At 43.1% G+C, this 24919-nt stretch overlaps 2 protein-coding genes and 1 long non-coding RNA gene across 4 annotated transcripts in view; all 3 read right to left on the bottom strand.

The window, feature by feature from the left end:
* The window catches only part of LOC132240925 (uncharacterized), a 220938-nt gene that overhangs the window by 48164 nt on the left and 147855 nt on the right, over positions 1-24919 (bottom strand). The window lies entirely within an intron of this gene.
* The window catches only part of LOC132240922 (interferon-induced very large GTPase 1-like), a 154424-nt gene that overhangs the window by 9759 nt on the left and 119746 nt on the right, over positions 1-24919 (bottom strand). The gene's annotated exons all lie outside the window — the stretch shown is intronic.
* Positions 1-24919, bottom strand: part of LOC132240920 (interferon-induced very large GTPase 1-like) — a 60541-nt gene that overhangs the window by 9759 nt on the left and 25863 nt on the right. The gene's annotated exons all lie outside the window — the stretch shown is intronic.

Consider the following 24919-nt stretch of genomic DNA (forward strand, 5'->3'; position numbering starts at 1 on the left):
AAAATAAACTTAAGCCAGTTTAAATATTTGGATACAAAACCTGAAAACAAAATGCCTAGAGAAAAACTTAGGCAGTATGCTCTTTGAGTACTTTATAATAATAAAAAGATAATATGCTAATTAGACTGGACATCCTTCTGGATGACATTCTGGATGTCCTTCCTGACAAAGCTGGGCTGGAGGGAAGCCAGCCAAGGTCCTCGGTGTCTGAGGGTGGCCGGAGGGAAGCAGCCTGGGTCCCAGGTGCCTGCAGCCAGACGAGGGAAGCCTGGGTCCTGGGTGTTGGAGGGAAGGCAGTGCCAGCAGCCAGGGGAAGGAAGGCCTACTCTTGCATGAATTTTCATGCATCAGGCCTCTAGTAATGTGTATAAGTGCCTTATCAGTATGTTATTACAATTGAAACTAGTATTATATTGTATATTAACTGTACATGAAAACTGAATTTTTAAAAATTTATTCTACATTGCCTTAGTAGAATGAAAGAGAAAAGTCACATAAGAATAGATGCAAAAAAAGCATTTGACATACTACAACATTCTTTCATGTTAAAAATTCTTAACAAATTTGGAATAGAAGGAACACACTTCAACGTAATAAATATGGGCCCCCATCCAAGGAACAGCAGCCTCCTGATCACCACACCCTCTGTCTGAGGAACAGCAGCTGTGTGTGAAGCCTCCCCCCACCAGCCAGAGGAGCCACCGCAACTGTGAACAGCACCCACCAGAGGAGCTGCTACCAACTGAGGAGCAGCTGCTACCACAACTGCCCGAGGAGCAACCGCAGCCTGAGGAGCCACTGCCACCCAAGGAGCAGCCACTGAACGACTCAACATCTAGATATGGCGGTACGATCAAACATGGGTACACAAAGAAACCCCCAAGGAAAGAAAAGGAGGACTCACCAGAAAAGTAGCTAAGTGATACAGAGGCATGCAACATGACAGAAAAAGAATTCAGATTAAGGGTCATAGAGTCAATAAACCAGATGGAGGAAAAAATCAACAACTTATGCAAGAAGCAAGAAGAAACAGATGAAAAAATCAATAAATTATGTAAGAACCAAGAAGAAATGAATAGTGATATAGCTGCAATAAAAAAACACCATTGAAAGTTTCAACAGTAGACTAGGAGAAGCGGAGGACCGAATTAGAAAATTAGAAGACAGGGAAACAAAACACACCCAAACTGAACAGCAATTGGAGAAAAAAATTAAAAGACAGGAGGAGAGCCTAAGGGAGCTATGGGACAACATGAACCAAAACAACATGTGAATAATAGGGGTGCCAGAACAACAGAAAGAGGAACAAGGGTTAGAAAACCGATTTGAAGAGATAATATCAGAAAACTTCCCAGAAATAATATCAGAAAACTTCCCAGAAGTGGGAAGAAAAAAATCACACAAACACAGAGAGTCCCAAACAAGGTGAACCTGAAAAGACCCACACCAAGACACATCATAATTACCATGGCAAATGTTCAGGACAAAGAGAGAATCTTAAAGACTGCAAGAGGGAGACAGAAATTTACATACAAGGGATCTCCCATTAGATTATCAAATGATTTCTCAGCAGAAACACATCAGGCCAGAAAAGAATGGGCAGAAATTTACAAAGTGATGCAAAGCAAAGGACTGAATCCAAGAATACTCTATCCAGCAAGGCTATCATTCAAAATTGAAGGGGAAATAAGAAGCTTCACAGACAAAAAAAGGCTAAGGGAGTTTGTCACCACCAAGCCAACAATGCAAGAAATGCTAAAGGGACTGGTGTAAAAAGAAGAAATAAAAAGCTCAGAAAGAAAACAGCCACACAAAAAAAGAAATGGCTACACACAAGTACCTTTCAATAATAACTTTAAACGTAAACGGACTAAATGCTCCAACCAAAAGATATCGAGTGGCTGAATGGATAAAAAAACATGACCCACACATTTGCTGTCTAGAAGAGACCCACCTCAGAACAAGGGACTCACACAGACTGAAAGTGAAGGGATGGAAAAATATCTTTCAGGCAAATGGAAATGAAAAAAAAGCTGGGGTAGCAATATTTATGTCTGACAAAATAGACCTCAAAGTGAAGGCCATAACAAGAGATAAGGAAGGCCACTTCATAATACTAAAGGGATCAATACAACAAGAAGATATAACCCTGATAAACATATATGCACCCAATGCAGGAGCACCCAAATACACAAAAACACTCCTGAAAGATATTAAAGGAGATATCGACAACAATACAATCATAGTAGGGGACTTTATTACACCAATGACATCACTGGATAAATCCTCTAGACAAACAATCAGCAAAGAAACAGCAATCCTAAATGACTCACTAGATCAGATGGACTTAATAGACATCTTCAGAACACTTCACCCCAAAGATACGGAATATACATTCTTCTCAAGGGCTCACGGGACAGATTCAAAAATAGACCACATATTGGGTCACAGACAAAGTCTCCTCAAATTCAAGAAGATTGAAATCATACCAAGCATCTTCTCAGACCACAAGGGCATAATATTAGAAATAAACTACAATAAAAACAACCCAAAATACTTTAACACTTGGAAGCTGAATAGCATGTTATTACATGTTGATTGGGTTACCAATGAGATCAAAGAAGAAATTAAAAAATCCTGGAATCTAATGACAATGAAAACACAACAATCCAAAACCTATGGGACACAATGAAAGCAATCCTGAGAGGGAAGTTTATAACTCTACAGGCCTATCTCAAAAAACAAGAAAAAATGGTAGTAAATCATCTAACTCTACAACTCAAACAATTAGAAAGCGAGCAACAAGAAAACCCCAGAGTGAGCAGAAGGAAGGAGATAATAAAGGTTAGAGCAGAAATAAATGACATAGAGACCAAAAAAAACCAATACATAAAATCAATGAAACCAAGAGCTGGTTCCTTGAAAGGATAAACAAGATTGATGAACCTCTAGCCAGGCTCACCAAGAAGCAAAAAGAGAGGACCCAAATAAACAAAATCAGAAATGATAAAGGTGAAATAACAAGAGACCCCTTCCCACCCAAAAAAAGAACCTCATCTCTAAATTTTTATCTACCTTCAAAGCTCAAAATCTCACTAAAATGATAACTGGAGTAGTCTTTGCACACAGAAGAGACATAATAAATGCTCAATAAGCAAATGCACAACCCATACCACTCTAACTGAAACTGGATAGCAAACAAGGCACACCAGGCAGAGTTAATGAATTCATTTCCAGGAAAATATGAGTTAACTAAAAATAAATTTTTTCTTTGCAAAATTCTTTGAAAAAAAATATGATACATGACAAAATCACAGCTAACATACTCATTGGTAGAAAATTGAAAGCTTTTTAAATAAAAAATCAGGAATATGACTAGGGTGCCCTCTTACCACTCTTATTCAACACAGTACTGGAAGTTTTAGTTATAGCAATGAGGCAAGACAAAGAAATAAAAGCCATCCAAACTGCAAATGAAGAAGTAAAATTGTTATTATTGCAAACAGTGTGATTTTATATATGAAAAATTCCTAAAGACTAACCAAAAAAACCATTGGAACCAATGAATGAATTCAGTACAGTTGCAGGATGTAAAATCAGCATACAGGAATCAGTTGTGTTTTCATACATTAACAATGAAACATCTGAAAAATAAAGACAGAAAACTATTTCATTCACAACAACATTGAACACAATACTTAGGAATAAATTTAAACGGGGAAGTAAAAGATCTATGCAATGAAAACTACAAGGCTTTGATGAAAGAAATTGAAAAAGACACAAACAAATGGAAGATATCTCAGACTTGTGGATTAGAAGAATTAATACTGTTAAAATGTCCAGACCAAGTAAAACCATCTATAGATTCAACACAATCCTTATCCTAATTCCAATGACATTTTTTCACAGAAATAATAAAATGCCACCTTAAAATTTGTGTGGCCGCATAAAAAACCCCAAATGTTCAAACAATCCTGAGAAGGAAGAACAAAGCCAGAGGCATTACAATTCCTGCTTTCAAACTATACTACAAAACTATAGTAATTAAAACAGTATGGTACTGGTATAAAAATAGACACCTAGACCAATGAAACATCATAGAGAGCCAAGAATTAAACTTCTGCTTATGTGGTCAACTAATATTAGACACTAGAGCAGTGGTTTCCAACCTGTGGGTCGCTTCCCCTTTGGCGGTCGAACGACCCTTTCACAGGGATCGCCTAAGACCATCCTGCATATCAGATATTTACATTATGATTCATAACAGTAGCAACATTACAGTTATGAAATAGCAATGAAAATAATTTTATGGTTGGGTCACAACTTGAGGAACTGTATTTAAAGGGCCAGAAGGTTGAGAACCACTGCACTAGAGGCCCAGTGCATGAAATTTGTACACTCAGGGGTGGGGAGGGGTCCCTCAACCCGGCCTGTGCTCTCTCGCAGTCCGGAAGCTCTTGGGGGAAGTCTGACTGATGGCCTAAGCCAGCAGTTGGACATCCTTAGTGCTGCCACAGAGGCGGGAGAGGCTCCCACCATCACCGCTGCGCTCGCCAGCTGTAAGCCCAGCTTCTGGCTGAGTGGCTCTCTGCCTGTGGGAGTGCACAGACCACCAAGAGGCAGCTCCTGCATTGAGCATCTGCCCCCTGGTGGTCAGTGCATGTCACAGCAACCAGTCATTCTGGTGTTTGGTCGATTTGCACATTAGCCTTTTATTATATAGGATAGAAGTCAAAAACACTCAATGGAGAAAGGATCGTCTCTTCAATAAATGGTGTTGGAAAATTGAATAACTACATTCAGAAAAATGAATTGGGGCCCTATCTTACACCACTCACAAAAATGAACTCTAAATGGTATAAAGTTTTTAACATAAGACCGGATACTGTAAAACTTATAGAAATAAACATGGAAAAGAACCTCCTTGACATTGTAGTAAAGATTTTTTTTTGGATGTAATTCAAAAACACAAGTGACAAAAGCAAAAATCAAGTGGAAGCACAGCAAACTAAAAAGTTTCTGCACAGCAAGAGAAAAAAAATAGGGTAACATGCAGAATGGGAAAAATATATTGCATAAGGGGTTAATATACAAAATACAAAACTATAAACCTCCAAAAATTTAATTAAAAAATGGGCAGAGAAAGTGAATAGACATTTTTCCAAAGAAGTCATCCAAATGACCAAAAGGTACATGAAAAGATGCTGAACATCACTATTCATAAGGAAAATGCCAATGAAAGCACAATAAGATATCACTTTATTCCTGTAAGAATGGCTATTGTTAAGAGGACGAAAGAACATATCCTGGCAAAGATGTTGCAAAAAGGGAACCCCTGTGTAATCTGGTGGCAATAGAAATTCATTGGGCTCCTAAAGAAAAGAGTGTGGAGGTTTCTTCAAAAATTTAAAAATAGGACCACCATATGATCCAGCAACTTTTTTGGGGGTATGTAACCTAGGAAGTGAAAACAGGATATTGAAGAGATGTATACATTCCCATGTTTATCACAGCATTATTCACAATAGCCAAGATTTTACACACACACACACACACACACACACACACACACACACAAATATTCTTAGTCTGTTGTGATATATTGCATTGCTCTTTGAATGTTGAACCAGCTTCACATAACTGATATAAATCCCACGTGGTTGTGAAGAACCATTCTCTTATGAGAATGATTGAATTCCATTTGCTAATATTTTCTTCATGAGAGAAGAAAAGCTCAGCATTTGGAGAGCCAATCTAGGCTCAGAGACCTTGGCAAACTCTGTTATGTCCTCACTGACCATCGATCCCAGTGGTATGCTGGAACCAGTCTGTACTGGCTCATGAGAAGTATTTGCTAAATTTTTAGGAATTTTGTAAGGCAACTAAGCACAGCCATTATGAAAAATAAACTATCTAAGAGTCACATCAGCAAATATAAACAGTAAATAGCTCTGAGGGTCAATCCTACGACTGCAACTACAAACAAGCAAGAAAAAAACCATGCGATTCAACCTCGTTGGAACTCTACAAAATTGTCAAAGGTGTATAGCAACCAAATAAATATCAAATGAAGGAAAAGGCAACTTAAGAGTGTTAGGGAAGGAGACAAAATGGCGCAGAATAGATGAACGTGTCCCAAGCCTTGTCTCGGAGCCAAGGAATGAGCAGCTGAAGCGAATAACATCCAACCCGAATTGGCTAGTGAGACAATTTGCAGTCGGGAAGGGCAGAGGACCCCTGGAGAAAGGTAAAACCAAGGATCTGGGCAGGAGAGTCTGCCAGACCTCTGAGCCCAGAGGGTCAGAAGGAAACTGCACAGCACCTATCCGCATCCCTGGGGACAGGCACAATGTCTGACTGTGGAAAGAAGGTCCACAGGACTGCTGGAGGCAGGGGATTCTAGATCTGGGTCCACAGTCACGAAAGGCCAAGCCCAGAGGGGGCAGCCTGAAGGGCTGACCTGTCCACGCAGTGCCGACAGGAGAGGAGCTCACAGAGGCGCAGTCCTTCCCCTCTCTGTGGCCAGTGCTTTTCTTCACTGAACCTAGTTCATAGGACCTTTTGAATACAGAAACTCACCCGTGGCTGAGGCAGACTTGTGGAGTCTGGGGAGAGGCTGGGGAGAGGAGGGCTTCCAGGAGAAGTGGCAGTGAGTCTGGTGCTGAGTCAGACCTGAGCCTGGGATCTGAGCAGCCATTTTGTCCTGAAGAGATAGCCCTCCCTCCAGTCTCCAGGCAACCAGTACAGCCACACCCAGATTCCACCCTGAATGGTACAAAGGATTAAAATAAAAAATCTGAATAGTCCCTGAGAGTCCACAGACACTGGCCTAAAGAGGCCTTCAGTCCCAGCAACAGGAAACTGAGAAACTGCAGAAAATACAGAAGACTGGGATCTTAAGCCAGCCAAAGGAACGACACTTCACTTTTTCATTTGTGTGTTTTTAATTATTTTGTTATCTCTTTTTTTCTTTGTTTTCCTTTTTTGTTTGATGCTTTATTTTCTATTTCTTTTCACATTATATTTCCATCACTCTATTTTATTTTATTTTTATTTTCTATTTTTATTTTTTATACCATTTTTCATTTAAATTTTTTTGTAAATTTATTATTATTTTCTTCTCGTTCTCTTTCTTCTTATCTACTCATCCCCTTTCTACTTCCTCTAAACTGAATTGAGGTCCTCCCCATATTCATCCAATTCTTAAACTTATTTTCTGTATATAAGCTCAGCCTCTACAGATTCTGCCCCCACCCTCTTTGCTGGGTATTTGTATTTTTTTGGTTTAATTATTGGTTCTGTGGTGTTTTTTTCTCATTTTTCTTCCTCTTTCTTTTCTCTCTTATCTTTTTTTCTCTCTTTGATATCATTTGTGTTCTCTTTTCTCTCCCCTAATTTTCTTTTCTCAGGTGGTCACTTATATTGGGGTTATCTGTGTCGTGAGTACATTCATGCTTTGTTCCCTTTGTGTAGTGTCTTGTCAAGGTAAATTTTATCCTGTCTGGCCAATGTGCTAGAGAGTGAGCCACATAACCAGACACCTGGAGAGGAAACTCCATCCATGAATAGGTCAATAACACCCCAGACCCAACTACAGAGGCAAGAAAAAGGCAGCAGTGAGGGAGAGAGTGTGAGTGAGCGAGTGAGCAAAAGAGGAGTGTGTGGTCATGTGGGGTGTGTGTGTGTGTGTGTGTGTGTGTGTGTGTGTGTCACAGTTAGATCCCACAGGACCTTTGGGGGCAGGCTAAGCGGGCTTGGCTAACCTGGCAGCCCCTGCTACTGTTGCAAACAGTACCAGGAGGCCAGCTCTTCCTCAGAGGCCTAGACTTTTTGAAGGGGAGAGCTGCTTTAACTGGGAGCCCAGCCTCACATCCACCCAGGGTGCCCTCATATAACACCTGGAACTCTATAGCCACCCCTGCCAGGGACCTTTTACCTTCGCTGTGTTTCCAGTGTCACCAAGTCTCCAGTCACCCTGGGCACAGGATCCTGTGAGTTCTGAAGTGCGCTCTCCTCTGACTGGCCCAATGCTTTAACCCAGGGCACTGTGACCATGTGAGCAGTAGACACATGAGCAGCTTGCTCCTGTCCAAGGAGCAGGAGCCCGTGAGCAGCCCGCCCCAGGGCTAAGAGCAGCAGCCTTACGTGACCTGTCCTTGTCCAAGGAGCATCAGCTGTTTTAGCAGCCCACTACCCCGTCTGAGGAGCAACAACCACACGAGCAGCCCGCCCATGACTAAGGAATGGCATCCCCGGGCAACCCGCCCCTGTCCGAGGAGCAGCAGCTGTGAGCAGCCCGCACCCTGCACCTGTTTAAGGAGCAGCAGCTGTGCGAGCAACCAGCCCCCGTCCAAGGACCAGCAGCTACATGAGCAGACCACTCACGTTCGAGGAGCGGCAGCCCTGTGTAGCCCGCACTGGTCTGAGGAGCAGCAGCCACATGCAGTCTGCACCCGTCCGATGAACAGCAGCCAGGTGAGTGGCCCACCCCCATCAGCGGAGCAGCAGCTGCATGTGCACCTCACTTCCACCCGAGGAGCAGCAGCCGCATAAGCAGCCCATCCTCCATCCAAGGAGCAGCAGTCGCGTGAGCAGACTGCCCCAGTCCGAGGAGCAGCAGCCCTGCAAGCAACCTGCCCCTGTCCAAGGAGCAGCAGCCTCACAAGCAGCCCACTCCATTTGAGCAACAGCAGCAGCATGCAGCCAGCCCCCATCCAAGGAGCAGCAGGCACATGAGCAGTTTGCCCCCATCCTAGAAGCAGCAGCTGCACACAGCCTTCCTCCATCCGAGGAGCAGCAGCCTCGTGATCAGCCCACCCCCATCCAAAGAAGAGCAGCTGTGCAAGCAGCCTCCCACCACCAGTGAGAGGAGCCACCACTGCTGCAAACAGCACCCACCAGACGAGCCGCTGCCAACTAAGGAGCAGCCACTAATATGACCGCCTGAGGAGCAATCACAGCCCGAAGAGCAGCGCTGCAGGACTTGACATCTAGATCAATCAGTGAGATAAAAAGTGGGTAGACAAAGAAACCCCCAAAGGAAAGAAAAGGAGGAATCGCCAGAAAAGCAGCTAAGTGAAACAGACGCGTGCAGTAGTGCAGAAAAAGAATTTAGAACAAGGGTCATACAGTTCATAAACCGGATGGATGGAAAAAATCAACAACTTTTGGAAGACTCAAGAAGAAATGAAGAGTGATATAGCTGCAATAAAAAACACCTTGGAAAGTTTCAACAGTAGACTAGGAGAAGCAGAGGACCGATTTAGCGAATTAGAAGACAGGGAAGCAAAACACACACAAACTGAACTGCAATTGGAGAAAGAAAAAAAAAAGACAGGAGGAGAGCCTGAGGGAGCTATGGGACAACATGAAACGAAGCAAAATACGAATAATAGGGGTGACAGAACAACAGAAAGAGGAACAAGGGTTATTAAACTTATTTGAAGAAATAATGTCAGAAAACTTCCCTGAGGTAGGAAGAAAAAAGTCACAAAGCACAGAGAGTCCAAAACAAGATGAGCCCCAAAAGACCCACACCAAGACACATCATAATTACCATGGCAAATGTTCAGGACAAAGAGAGAATCTTAAAGGCTGCAAGAGAGAGACAGAAAGGTACGTACAACGGATTTTCCATTACATTATCAAATGATTTCTCAACAGAACCACATCAGGTCAGAAAGGAATGGAAGGAAATTTACAAAGTGATGCAAATCAAGGGACTGAATCCAAGAATACTCTATCCAGCAAGGCTATCATTCGAAATTGAAGGGGAAATAAGGAACTTTACAGACAAAAAGAGGCTAAGGAAGTTTATCACTACCAAGCCAGCAATGCAAGAAATGCTAAAGAGACTGGTGTAAAAAAAAGAAAAAGGTAAGAAGGAACACAGGCACAAAAAATAAAAATGGCTACAAACAGGTACCTTTCAATAATAACTTTAAACGTAAATGGACTAAATGCTCCAATCAAAAGACATCGAGTGTCTGAATGAATAAAAAAAAATGACCCATATATATGCTGTCTGCAAGAGACCCACCTCAGAGCAATGGACTCACACAGACTGAAAGTGAAGGGATGGAAAAATGTCTTTCAGGAAAATGGAAAGCAAAAAAAGGCTGGGGTAGCAATACTCATATCTGACAAAATAGACTTCAAAGTGAAGGCCATAACAAAAGATAAGGATGACCACTTCATAATACTCAAGGGGTTGATACAACAAGAGGATATAACCCTGATAAACATATGCACCCAATGCAGGAGCACCCAAATACAAAAAAACCTCCTGTAAGATATCAAGGGAGAGATTGACAGCAATACAATCATAGTAGAGGACTTTACTACACCACTGACAGCACTGGATAAATCCTCTAGACAAACAATCAGCAAAGAAACAGCAATCCTAAGTGACTCATGGATCAGATGGACTTAATCGACATCTTCAGAACATTTCACCCCAAAGCCATGGAATATACATTCTTCTCAAGTGCACATGGGACATTTTCAAAAATAGACCACATATTGGGTCACAAGCAAAGTCTCCCCAAATTCAAGAAGATTGAAATCATACCAAGCAAATTCTCAGACCACAATGGCATAATATTAGAAATAAACTTCAATAAAAACAATCCAAAAATGTCAAACACTTGGAAGCCGAATAGCATGCTGTTAAACAATGATTGGGTTACCAAAGATATCAAAGAAGAAATTAAAAACATCCTGAAAACTAATGACAATAAAAACACAACAATCTAAAATCTATGGGACACAATGAAAGCAGTCCTGAGAGGGAAGTCTATAGCTCTACAGGCCTACCTAAAAAAAACACAAGAAAAAATAGTTGTTAATTATCTAACTCCACAACTCAAAGAATTAGAAAGAGAGCAACAAGAAAAGCCCAGAGTGAGCAGAAGGAAGGAGATAATAAAGATCAGAGCAGAAGTAAATGGCATAGAGACCAAAAAAAAAAAAAAATACAAAAGATCAATGAAACCAAGAGCTGGTTCTTTGAAAAGATAAACAAGATTGAGGAACCTCTAGCCAGGCTCGCCAAGAAGCAAAGATAGAGGACCCAAATAAACAAAATCAGAAATGAAAGAGGCAAAATAACAACAGACCCCACAGAAATACAAAGGATTCTTAAAAAAATACTATCAACAACTCTATTCTAACAAACTAGACAACCTGGAGGAAATGGACAAATTCCTAGAAAAATGCTACCTTCCAAACTCAATCAGGAAGATTCTAAAAATCTTAATAGGCCGATAACTTTGGAAGAAATTGAAGCAGTCATCAAAAAGCTTCCAGCAAACAAAAGCATGGGGCCAGACGGCTTCACAGTGGAGTTTTACCAAACATTCAAGTAAGAACTAAAACCTATCCTCCTCAGAATATTCCAAAAAATTCAAGAGGGAGGAACACTTCCAAGCTCATTCTATGAAGCCAGCAGCACTCTAATATCAAAATCAGATAAAGACAACACAAAGAAAGAGAATTATAGGCCAGTATCCCTCATGAACATAGATGCCAATATCCTCAACGAAATTCTAGCAAATCGGATCCAGCAGTACATCAGAAAGATCATACACCATGACCAAGTAGGATGTATCCAAGGGACGCAAGGAGGTTCAATATCCGTAAATCAATAAACATGATACATCACAGAAACAAGTTGAGAGATAAAAATCACGTAGTCTTATCAATTGATGCAGAAAAATCATTTGACAAAATCCAACACCCTTTCTTTTTAAAAAAATATATTTTATTGATTTTTTACAGAGAGGAAGGGAGAGGGACAGAGAGTTAGGAACATCAGATGAGAGAGGAACTTCGATAAGCTGCCTCTTGCACACCCCCCACTGGGGATGTGCCCGCAACCAAGGTATATGTCCTTGACTGGAATCAAATCTGGGACCCTTCAGTCCGCAGGCCGATGCTCTATCCACTGAGCAAAACCAGTTAGGGCAACACCCTTTCTTGATAAAAACTCTCAGCAAGGTGGGAATAGAAGGATCAAACCTAAATATAATAAAAGCCATATATGACAAACCCACAACCAACATCATACTCAAGGGAAAAAACTAAAACCACTTCCCCTAAGAACAGGAACAAGACAAGGATGCCCATACTCACCACTCCTGTTTGACATAGTACTGGAAATACTAGCCATTGCAATCAGACAAGAAGAAGAAATAAAAGCATCCAAATTGGAAAAGAAGAAGTAAAACTGTCCTTATTCACAGATGACATGATACTGTACATAGAAAACCCTAAAGGCTCCACCAAAAAATTATTAGACTTAATAAATGAATTCAGCAATGTAGCAGGATACAAAATTAATGCCAAGAAATCTATGGCACTTCTATGCACCAATAATGAACTTACAAAAAGAGAGACTAAAAAAGCAATCCCATTTACCATTGCACCAAAAAAATTAAGATACCTAGGAATAAACTTAACTAAGGAGGTAAAAGACCTATACACAGAAAACTATAGGACACTGAAAAAAGAGATAGAGGAAGACATAAACAGATGGAAGATCATACCGTGTTCATGGATTGGTAGAATCAACATCATCAAAATGTCCATACTACCCAAAGCAATCTATAGATTCAATTCACTCCCCATTAAAATACCAATGGCATATTTCACAGACCTAGAATGAACTTTCCAAAAATTTATCTGGAATAAAAAAAGACCCCGAATAGCTGCAGCAATCCTGAAAAAGAAGAACAAAGTAGGTGGGATCTCAATACCAGATATCAAGCTGTATTACAAAGCCACTGTTCTCAAAATTGCCTGGTACTGGCACAAGAACAGATATATAGATCAATGGAATAGAATAGAGAACCCAGAAATCAACCTGAACCACTATGCTCAATTAATATTCGACAAAGGAGGCATGAACATACAATGGAATCAAGATAGTTTCTTCAATAAATGGTGTTGAGAAAATTGGACAGATACATGCAAAAAAATGAAACTAGACCACCAACTTACACCATACACAAAAATAAACTCAAAACGGATAAAGGATGTAAACATAAGATGGGAAGCCATGAAAATACTAGAGGAATCCACAGGCAGCAAAATCTCAGACATATGCCAAAGCAATTTCTTCACTGATACTGCTCCTAGGGGAATGGAAACTAAAGAGAAAATAAACAAATGGGACTACATCAAAATAAAAAGCTTTTGCACAGCAAAAGAAACCATCAACGATACAACAAGAAAGCCCACTGCATGGGAAAACATATTTGCCAATGTTATAACTGATAAGGGTTTAATCTCCAAGATTTACAGGGAACTCATACAACTTAAAAGGAAGATAAACAACCCAATCAAAAAATGGGCAACGGACCTAAATAGATATTTTTCAAAAGAAGACAGAATAAAGGCCAAGAGACATATGAAAACATGCTCAAAGTTGCCGAACCGGTTTGGCTCAGTGGATAGAGCGTCGGCCTGCGGACTCGGGGGTCCCGGGTTCGATTCCGGTCAAGGGCATGTACCTGGGTTGCGGGCACATCCCCAGTGGGGGGCGTGCAGGAGGCAGCTAATCGATGTTTCTCTCTCATCGATGTTTCTAGCTCTCTATCCCTCTCTCTTCCTCTCTGTAAAAGATCAATAAAATATATTTTTAAAAAAAATAAAAAAAAAATAAAAAAAAAAAAAAACATGCTCAAAGTTACTAATCATCCGAGAGATGCAAATCAAAACGACAATGCGGTTCCATCTCATATCTGTGAGAATGGCTATCATCAACAAATCAACAAATGACAAGTGCTGGCGAAGATGTGGAGAAAGTTACCCTCGTGCACTGCTGGTGGGAATGCAGACTGGTACAGCCACTGGAGAACAGTATGGATTTTCCTCAAAAACTAAAAATGGAGCTCCCATTTGACCCAGTGATCCCACTTCTAAGAATATATCCCAAGAAACTAGAAACACCAGTTAGAAAGGAAATGTGCACACCTATGTTCATAGAAGCACAATTCACCATAGCTAAGATCTGGAAACAGCCTAAGTTCCCATCAGCAGATGAGTGGATTAGAAAACCGTGGTACATCTACACAATGGAATACTACGCTGCTGTAAAAAGGAAGGAATTCTTACCATTTGCAACAGCATGGATGGAACTGGAGAGCATTATGCTAAGTGAAATAAGCCAGTCAGAGAAAGATAAATACCACATGATCTCACTCTTTTATGTACTATAATGAACAACATAAACTGATGAACAAAAACAGATCCAGAGATAGAGAAGCATAGATCAGACCGTCAAACCTCAGAGTGATGGTAGGGGAGGGTGGGGGTAAGGGGGAGAGATCAACCAAAGGACTTGTATGCATGCATATAAGCCTAACCAATGGACACAGACAACAAGGTGGTGAGGGCATGAGTGGGGGGATTGGGGCTGTAATGAGGGGAGAGAACACATATGTAATACCTTAATAAAGAAATTTAAGAAAAACAAGTGTGGACGAAAGGGGCCACATGCTGACCTGACAAGCTCAGGGGAGGCCTGCATGGCAGTTTTGCAAACTCGGAGACCTAAAGTAACCACAAAGGATGGTCTGAAATTAAATCTTAACTAAAAGCAGTTATGGTGGGCAGTTAGGTCCTAAGCCGATATCTTCACTGATAAGGTCAACCTTTACCTTAACTGAGCCTATCTGTCTTTTTGCATCTATGATAACATACCGTTGAAATGTCTGGGTAACTTGTGATTTCCCTGTTTCTGGAGCCCCTGGGGCACGGCCAGGTGTGCTGGGCCCAGGACAGATGCAGCAGACTCTTTCATTTGTCATGTTAATTGTTCCTACACCCACCTAAGTATGTGTCCATCATTTTACTTTTTATCCTATCACAGAGGTTTCCCCACTTCGCTTAATCCCACCTCCTTAAATCTGTCACCAATGAATTTCATGTATAAATACGGATGTAACCCTGCCATTCTCCAGAGCACTATCTCAATTCGTTGAGGTTCTGCTTCCCGGCGTATGTCGACAGTTTGGCTCAAATAAACTCACAAAAATTCTTAATAGGTTTCAATGGTTTTTTACGTTAACACAAGTATATTACAAAAAAGTGTTAGGGTAGTATTGTGGCACTTTTACTTGCCCTTGGTACCCCCCCTCCTGTTCCTTCTAGAGGTCTTGAAGGTATCAGCCCACATTTCCATTATGGAACCCTGGTCCCTGCTTCCAAAGGGAGAAGAGTTGTCTTGTTCTATAAGAATTGTGTTTGTCTGTTTGGATATGATTGAGGCTGTCTGAGGACTGATATAAGGCACTTTGGCCTTGTTTTGCCTAACACAAAGCATTCTTAGGGGAAAAAAGCAGCCAAGTGAGGGCATTTCTTGAAAACAATGAAAGGGAAATGAACAACCTTTACCGCCTTGGGGAAGAGATTAAGGTTGAGACAAAGAATAGTTTTGCTGGAAATTTGGGAAGAAAAACTGGGAAGAAGACATTGTGTGGAAGTAGAACATTAAAAAGCTCCCTGTGTATAGTAATTTAGACAATATTGTGCAAACTCAGGGCAGGATATATGCTTGGAACCACAAATTCTTCCCTCTAATAATCCTTAGGCTCAAGTGAAGGCTAAGGCAGACTTGTAAAAGGCTCCACTAAATAGTGAAGCAATACTGAACACTGAGCTGACATGCAAAGAGAGCTTATGTGTGCGTGTGTTGTGGGGGGAGGCACCGTGGCGGTGGTTTTTTAAATTTTTTTGTTTTTTGTATTTTTGTTCCAGGCATTAAAAAATAATCTCTATCAACACGTGAACTTACCATAAGTTAAAGAACACACTTCAGAGACCACACACCACATATGTCTGTATAGAAAAAAGTAGAAAAGTCCCTAAACCCATGGTCGGCAAGCTGCAGCTCGCGAGCCACATGCGGCTCTTTGGCCCCTTGAGTGTGGCTCTTCCACAAAATACCACGTGCGGGTGCACACGTACAGTGCGATTGAAACTTCGTGGCCCATGCGCAGAAGTTGGTATTTTGTGGAAGAGCCACACTCAAGGGGCCAAAGAGCCGCATGTGGCTCGCGAGCCGCAGTTTGCTGACCACTGCCCTAAACAAATGTCTACACACACAACAACCAAGTAAAACAAACCTTGAGCATGAGGAAGAATATGATTTCCAGATTTCAGTTATTCAAAATCTTTACTTTTCCACACAAAAATTGAAAAGCATGCAAAAAACCCACTAAAAATATGGCCCATTCACAGATAAATGGACAGAAACTGTCCATGAGGAATTGTTTGGCAAGGACTTCAGATTAACTGGCCTAAATATGCTCAAAGAGCTCAAGGAAACCACTGACAGAGAGTTGGAGGACACCAAAAGAATGATGTCTCCAAATTAGTGACCATCAATAAAGATACAACTTACAACCCAAGTGCCCATCAGTAGATGAGTGGATAAAAAACACGTGGTACATTTAAACAGTGGAGTACCACATGCCTGTAAAAAAGAAGGAATTTGTATCCTTTGTGACAGCATGGATCAACCTAGAGATTATTATGCTAACCAAAATAAGCCAGTCAGAGAAAGACATGTATCATGTGATCTCACTTATGAACAAAATAAACTGACAAACAAGTTGGACCATAGGCATGGATACATGGGACAGACTGACAGATCTCAGAGGGGAGAAGGCTGGTGGGGAGGTAATGACTACAAGAGATTAACTAAACAACATATATGCATATATGCATAGTCCATGTGAAAGGGGGCAGAAACAGAATGTTGGGGAACCAGCTAGTATTGTAAGAAATATTAATCATGCTCTGTTAACCATGATTTTTAAATTCTAATTAAAGAAGGCACATTCCACCCTGGCTGGAGTTGACCTTGAAATGGAGCCCTTCCTCCTTCATTTGGAGCTGCCTATTATCATGGAGAGATTAACAACAATGTAGCAGAAACCAGAATAGCTAGCTCTCTGAAGACCCCAGCCCCTTTTTCACATATCACTAAGGCCTTTGAAGATCCCCAGTCCTCTGCTTATCTGATAATTGCCCCCTTGGTCCATCCTTTGGCTATGTCTCCCTTTAACTCCAGCCCTTGCATATCACTAAGCTCTTTGAAGATCCCCAGTCCTTTTGCATATCTGTAAACTGCCCTTTGGCCTATTTTTCTTTGTACTTATCCTATATATACTAAATGCCTAATATGCAAATTGAACCCTCTGGCACTCCTTCGACTAGGAGTTCGACCAGGAGACTAGGTCAGCTGTATGCTGTAACATGCACTGACCACCAGGGGGCGGCGTGGACCATGGCAGGCATTGGCGATGTGCCACTAGCATCAGAGGGCAGGCAGTGGAGGCACTTGATCACCCTGCTGATTGCCCCACAGACAGCGACCAGTGGAGGTGGCGGGGAGCAGGGCTGCCGCTCAGCTCCCAAGAGTTGAGGTACCCGGGTGGGGGGCCCCCCATCGATCACCCGAAAGACGGCAGCCAGCGGCACCAGCGGGAAGCAGAGGGGTGGGTTCAGCCCTGATTTATCAGCCTGAAGATGGTGACCAGCAGCAGTGGTGGGGGTGGAGCTGCTGACCGGTTTCCAGATGCTGAGGGAGCCAAGCGGGGGGCGGGGGCTAGCCCCGATCGATCGCCCTGCAGGTGGGACGGTTGATCAGGTGAGGGGGCGGCACCAGGCCAAGGCGGGGTGCCAGGCAGGGCTGCGGGGCTGCAAGGCTTAGGGCGCGAGTCGGGGCCCAATCTCTGCAGGCCACCCCGAGGTACTCGACCTATGCATGAATTTGTGCACCGGGCCTCCAGTACCCATATAAACAGCTGGCTTATGGTGGGCGACAGAGCAGATTTTTGTGGATAACCTGCTGCTCTCCCATACTGCTGGCAATATTGGAATAAACGCTCATACTAGTATATGATTCAACCCTGTCTCTACTTAATTGGCTCCAGTAGTGACAGCCAGCATGGACCCATTATTTGTCTGGTTACACATGAACACAGACAATAAAGTAATGAAGGCCTGGGGGTGCAGGGAATGAGTCGTCATGGGCAAAGTGGGGAAAATAGAGGATATCTATAATAGTGTCAATAATAAAAAATAAAATAATGTAAATTAATTGAGAAATGATAGTAGAAGTATATATTTAGAAATGTGATAAATATCAGAAAAAAATAGCTGAAAGCGAAATGGTTGCTAATGAGAAATAGTAAAGCAGTAGGTCAAAGGTATTCTGGCTTATTACAATCATGAATCACTCAGGAAGAAAAAAGAGATACAAATTATAAAAAGGGACCAAACAAATTCTGAAGTTAAAAATTACAACTGAAATGAAAAATTTCAACATGTTAACATAAAAACGTCCAAACTAATAGGAAATTTTTGTAAGAGCTTATTTGAGCAAAACTGATGACATGCAGGAATGGAATATCTCAATGCTCCTTTGAGAATGATTATGCTTCCAAGAGTCTGAAAAAGAGGATTACTCTGGCATTTATTTTTTAAAATATATATTTTTATTGATTTTCAGAGAGGGAGAGCAAGATAGAAACATCAATGATGAGAGAGAATCATTGATTGGCTGCTTCCTACACGTCCCCTACTGGGGATCGAGCCCACAACTCAGGCATGTGCCCTTGACCAGAATCGAACCAGAGACACTTTAGTCTGTAGGCCGATGCTCTATCCACTGAGCAAAACCGGCTAGGGCTACTCTGGCATTTTAAAGGTAGGTTGGCCAACATGCACAAGAACAATGTACAGGGCTTGGTTTTTACTAAAGAAGTTATAGGTCTGGAACATGATTACCCACCATGACCTGCCCAGTTAGGAATTTATGGTCAGATCACGTTGTGAGGATACTTTCAGTCTCTGGTTTATTACAGAACCTCTTTTTCATTAAAAAAAAATATCAGATTTGAGCAGGCATAATTAAAAATCATAAAAGTTGATGATAGGTCAATTGAAATTGTTTATTCGGAGGAGCAGAAAGACAGAAGAATGAAGAAAAATGAAGTGAGCCCATGAGACCTGTGGGACACTGTCAATCTTACAACATACATAACTGGAAGACTGGAAGAAGAGGAGAGGGATAAAGGGATGTGGAAGAATTTTGAAGAAACAATGGCCAAAAAATGTCATCCTATATAATGAAAGGCCAATATGCAAATCGACCAAATGACAGACAGCCAGTCGCTATGACACGCACTGACCACCAGGGGTCAGACGCTCAATGCAGGAGCTGCCCCCTGGTGGTCAGTGTGCTCCCACAGGGGGAGCCCCGCTCAGCCAGAAGCCAGGCTCACAGCTGGTGAGCACAGCAGCAGTGGCGGGAGTCTTTCCTGCCTCCAGGGCAGCACTAAGGATCCCTCAGGTTCATGTCCAACTGCTGGCTTAGGCCCGCTCCAGGCGGACATCCCCAGATGGGTCCCGGACTGCGAGAAGGCACAGGCCGAGCTGAAGAACCCCCTCCCCATGCACGAATGTCATGCACTGGGCCTCTAGTATTTTTATAAAATACATGAATCTACACATTCAGGAAGGTCAGTGAACTCCAGTAAGAACAAACACAACAAATCCACACTGAGACACATTACAATAAAAACTTTTGAAACAAGGAGAAACAAGAGAGAATTTTGAAAGCAGCAGAATAGATGTGAGTTGTCATATACAAGGGAAAAGCCTCAAAAGAAAAAAAAAAAGTAAATTTGTCAACAGAAACCAGAGATCAAAAGGCAGTGTAATGACATATTTAAAGTACTGAAAGAAAACGACTGTTAGCCAATTATCCTGTATCTGGCAAAGCTATCATTAAAAAATGAAGGAGAAATGAAGACTTTCCCAGGTAAGCAAATGCTGATGGACTTCATCATTATTTGATACTAGAGGCCCGGTGCACAAAAATTTGTGCACTCAGGGGAAGGGGGGGTCCCTCAGCCCGGCCTGTGCCCTCTCGCAGTCTGGGACCCCTCGGGAGATAACGACCTGCTGGCTTAGGCCTGCTCCCGGGTGGCAGAGGGCAGGCCCAATCCCTAGGTGCAGCCCCTGTTGGGCTCAGAGCAGGGCCGATTGGGGAGTTGGGGCGCCTTCCCCTGTCATGCACAGAGCAGGGCAGATTGGGAGGTTGCGATGCCACCCTCAGTCACGCTCAAGGTAGGGCCGATTGGGGTTTGGGGCACCGCCACCTGTCACACTCAAGGCAGGGTCGATGGGGAGGTTGCGGCGCCACCCCCTGTCACACACAGAGCAGGGCCCATCAGGGGGGTTGGGGCTCCATACCCTGTCATGCACAGAGCAGGGCCGATCAGGGGGTTGAGGAGCTCCCCCCTGTCACTCACAGAGTAGGGCTGATAGGGGATTTGGGGCACCGCCCCCTGTCACACTCAGGGCAGGGCAGATGGGAAGGTTATGACTCTACCCCATCACACACAGAGCAGGGCCCGTGGGGGGGGGGTGTTGGGGCGCCGCCCTCTATCACCCACAGAGCAGGGCCCATCAGGTGGTTGGGGCGCCGCCACTGTCATACTCAGGGCAGGGCCAATGGGGAGGCTATGGCTCTACCCCGTCACACACAGGGCAGGGCCCGTGGGGGGCGGGGGTTTGGGGCCCTGCCCCCTGTCACACACAGAGCTGCAGGGCGATCAGGGGGTTTGGGCGCTGTCCCCTGTCACACTGATCCCGGTGCTGGGAGGCCTTGCGGCTCCACTGATCCCGGTGCTGGGGGGCATATTACCCTTTTACTACATAGAATAGAGGCCTGGTGCATGAGTGGGGCTGGCTGGTTTGCCCTGAAGGGTGTCCTGGATCAGGCTGGAGGTCCCCACTGGGGTGCCTGGCCAGTCTGGCTGAGGGGCTGAGGGCTGTTTTCAGGCTGGGACTGAAGCTCCCAACCGCTCCATTTTTTCTTTTTCTTTTTTTTTATTCTGGGCCAGCTTTAGCTCTGAGGCCTCGGCTGCTGAAAACAGGTTTCTGGCCTTTGTTTACCATCTGTATTTGATACAATGTTGCGGTCTGCCTGGCTGAAGCTCCGCCGAGTAAAGCAGGTTTCTGGAGTTTTTTTTAGCTTCTTTATTCGCAACATAGTTGCTGAGAGTTGCCGCTGAGAGGCCGGCAAGTCAGGCGGGGAACGTTGGAGTTCTCCGTCACTGAAGCAAGCAAGCCTCCCTGTTCGCATCAGCTGCCTGGCTGCCGGCCGCCATCTTGGCTGCCAGTTAATTTGCATATCTCAGCCCTACTCTGTGAGTGACAGGGGGATTAGCCAATGGGAAGGGTAGTGGAGTGACACTAATTTCCATGTTTCTCTTTTATTAGTGTAGATATCCTACAGAAAATGCTAAAGGATGTACTTCTGGTTGAAATAAATGGGCACCAGATAGTAACTTGAAGTGATCCTGTATAATAAAATCCTAATATGCTAAATGTCTGGTCGTCCTATCATACGTTCAACCAATCAAAGCATAATATGCTAATGATATGCTAAAGCAGCTCAACCGCTCTCTATGATGTGCACTGACCACCAGCGGGCAGACGCTCCCACTGGTAGGTTAGCTTGCTGCTGGGATCCAGCCAATGGGGACTGAGTAAGATGGGCTGGAAACACCCTGGAACCCTCCCATAGCCCCTCCCCATGGCCAGCCCCACCCTGATTGGCCCCCAATACCCCAATTGGCCCCCAATACCCCTGGCCGACCAACTGCCCATGACCCCTCCTCCTTGCTGGCCCCGCCCCTGGTGGGCCCCTATCTGGGCAGGCCAGCCAGACCCCACCCATGCATGAACTCATGCACCGGGCCTCTAGTCTATAATAATAAAAGCATAATATGCAAATTGACCAAACTGCCAAACAGCAGAACAACCTTCCAGACTACCACGCTATGACACCCACTGGCACCAAGCCAGCCAAGGCAGGTGTGATGTGATTGTTCGGGGGCCCAGACATCACCCCATGATCGGCCTGCAGAGGGAGGCCCAGGCCACTGGCCAATGGGGAAATCAATCAGGGGGCTCCATGATCACCCCAAAGAAGGAGGCCCAGGCCACCGACCGGTGGGCTGCAGCGGAGGGCGGAGCCTCCCTCTGTGGGACATGATCAATCACCCCAAAGAGGAAGGCCCAGGCTACCCTGCAGCAGTGCTGCGGTTGGTCGGCAGGGCCTTCCTTTGGGGGTGATCCATTGCGGAGCCCCGGCTGGGCAGGCAGGGCTTACATCTTTGGGGTGATCGATCACGGAGCCCCATGATGCATCGCCCCGCAGATGGAGGCCCCGGTTACCTGGCTGGTGGCACTGTGGTGGGTGGGCAGAGCCACCCTCTGTGGGGTGATCAATCGTGGGGCTCCCGGACTGTGAGAGGGCGCGAGCAGGGCTGAGGGATGCCCCCGCCAAGTGCACAAATTTTGTGCACCAGACCTCTAGTATAAAGAATAACACAGGTAAAGGTAACTATTTAGGAAAATATAAGCCAATATTACTGTATTTTTAGTTTGTGACCCCCCCTTTCTTTCCAATTTGATTGGAAAGACAAATCATAAAACAATAACTATAAATATATATTAAATGGGCACATCATTGAGAAAGATGTAATTTTTGACACAGCAACACAAAATGGGAGGGATGGAGCAGTATAGCACCAGAATTTTTGTATACCTATAAAAGCTGATGTGGTATTAATTCAAAGTAGATTATTATAAGGTTAAGAGGTTAATACATAAACGTCAAGGCGACAGAGCAGGGTAATGATTAAAGAACCAGCTCTGGATAGGACTAAGGCGAGCCAGACTGACAAGTAGAAGAACCGAAGGACCTTCACTACTGCAAATTTTTTTTTTCTTTTTTCACCTTTAAACTAAGAAACCAATTTTTTTTTCTTCTTTTTCCATCACCTGATTTTACCCTTTTAATTACTACATTTTTATTTTTAACCAGTATTATTACTGCCACCATTTTACCATTTTTAAAGTGCCATTTTATTTTCTCTTTATTTTATTTTGAGATTAGTGTTCTCCATTCTATTTTCATTGTTCCTGTAGCATCAATTTTCCCTACCTCAATTTTACTTCTATGCTAAAACCCTCTCCCTCACTTTTCCCCTTTTGTTGTCCTGTTTCTCTTACCCTATTCCTGCTTTAGATTTTCCCTATTCCTTCTGTTTACCTCCTGTCAAAATTTCACCCTACTTATATATCCTATTTCCAATCCACTGCTCTAAATCCTTATACACATATCCCTTATCTTTCTTCACTATCCAATTTTTTTTTCTTCTTTTATCTTTCTATTGTTTTGTTGCTGTTTGCTTGATTGTTGAGTATATTGTTTTGTTGTTGTTTCTTTGTTTGTTTTTTTTGTGTCTGTGTGTGTGTGTGTTTTTTAGGACTGGTTGTGAGGCTATTTGTCTTTTTCTTTTTCATTTTTTTTGCTGGTTTTTCCCCTCCTTCCACCCCCCGCGCCCTCACCAGTTACTTTTGTGCTTCTGTTTTCCCTTGCCTCTCTTGATATTATTGGTTGTTTCTAGTTTGCATTCATCTCCAGGGAACTGTTGCTGGAATTTGTTGGGATTAGTGGCGGTTCTATAGGAGTTTTCTCCTCATATAAATAGTCTCTTCCCCTCTTCTACTTCAGTCTCTCTTTTAGCTCTTACCCGCCCCTCCTTTTTCCCAATTTCATTTTTGCACTCCTTTCCCCCCCGTACTTTTCTTTTCTTTTCTTTTTCTCTTTTATCTTTTTCTCTTCTTTCTTCCTTATCCCCTAATTCTCTTAATTCGGGTGGTCACCTTTGTGTGGGGTTATTAATATCGTGAATATATTTGTGTTTAGTGCGTGGTACGTGGTGCCTTGTTGTGTTGTATTTTGTGCCTTTAAATCAACGCAGCAGATCCAAGCAACAGCAACCTCCTGAGCACCACACCATCTGTCTGAGGAACAGCAGCTGTACGTGAAGCCTCCCTCCACCAGCCAGAAGAGCCACCACAGCTGTGAACAGCACCCACCAGAGGAGCTGCTGACAACTGAGGAGTACCTGCTACCATAACCACCCAAAGAGCAACCACAGTCCAAGGAGCCACTGCCACCCAGGGAGCAGCCACTGAACGACTCAACGTCTAGATATGTCAGTGAGATCAAACATGGGTAGACAAAGAAACCCCCAAAGGAAAGAAAAGGAGGACTCGCCAGAAAAGCATCTAAGTGATACAGAGGCATGCAACATGACAGAAAAAGAATTCAGAATAAGGGTCCTAGAGTGCATAAACCGGATGGAGGAAAAAATCATTAACATATGCAAGAAGCTAGAAAATACAGATGAAAAAATCAACAACTTAAGTAAGACCCAAGAAGAAATGAAGAGCGATATAGCTGCAATAAAAAACACCATGAAAAGTATCAACAGTAGACTAGCAGAGGACCGAATTAGTGAATTAGAAGACAAGGAAGCAAAACACACCCAAACTGTACTGCAATTGGAGAAAAAAATTAAAAGACAGGAGGAGAGCCTAAGGGAGCTTTGGGACAACATAAAACGAAACAACATATGAATAATAGGGGTGCCAGAACAACAGAAAGATGAACAAGGATTAGAAAACCTATTAGAAGAAATAATATCAGAAAACTTCCCTGAGGTGGGGAAGAAAAAAGTCACACAAGCCCAGAGGGTCCCAAACAAGGTGAACCCGAAAAGACCCACAGCAAGACACATCATAATTACCATGGCAAATGTTCAGGACAAAGAGAGAATCTTACAGGCTCCAAGAGAGAGACGGAAAGTTACATACAAGGGATCTCCCATTAGATTATCAAATTATCACCACCAAGCCAGCCATGCAAGAAATGCTAAAGGGATTGGTGTAAAAAGAAGAAATAAAAAGCTCAGAAAGAAAACAGCCACACACACAAAAAGAAATGGCTACAAACAAGTACCTTTCAATAATAACTTTAAAC

Source organism: Myotis daubentonii, chromosome 9, assembly GCF_963259705.1.
Source record: "Myotis daubentonii chromosome 9, mMyoDau2.1, whole genome shotgun sequence".
Taxonomy (NCBI): Eukaryota; Metazoa; Chordata; class Mammalia; order Chiroptera; family Vespertilionidae; genus Myotis; species Myotis daubentonii.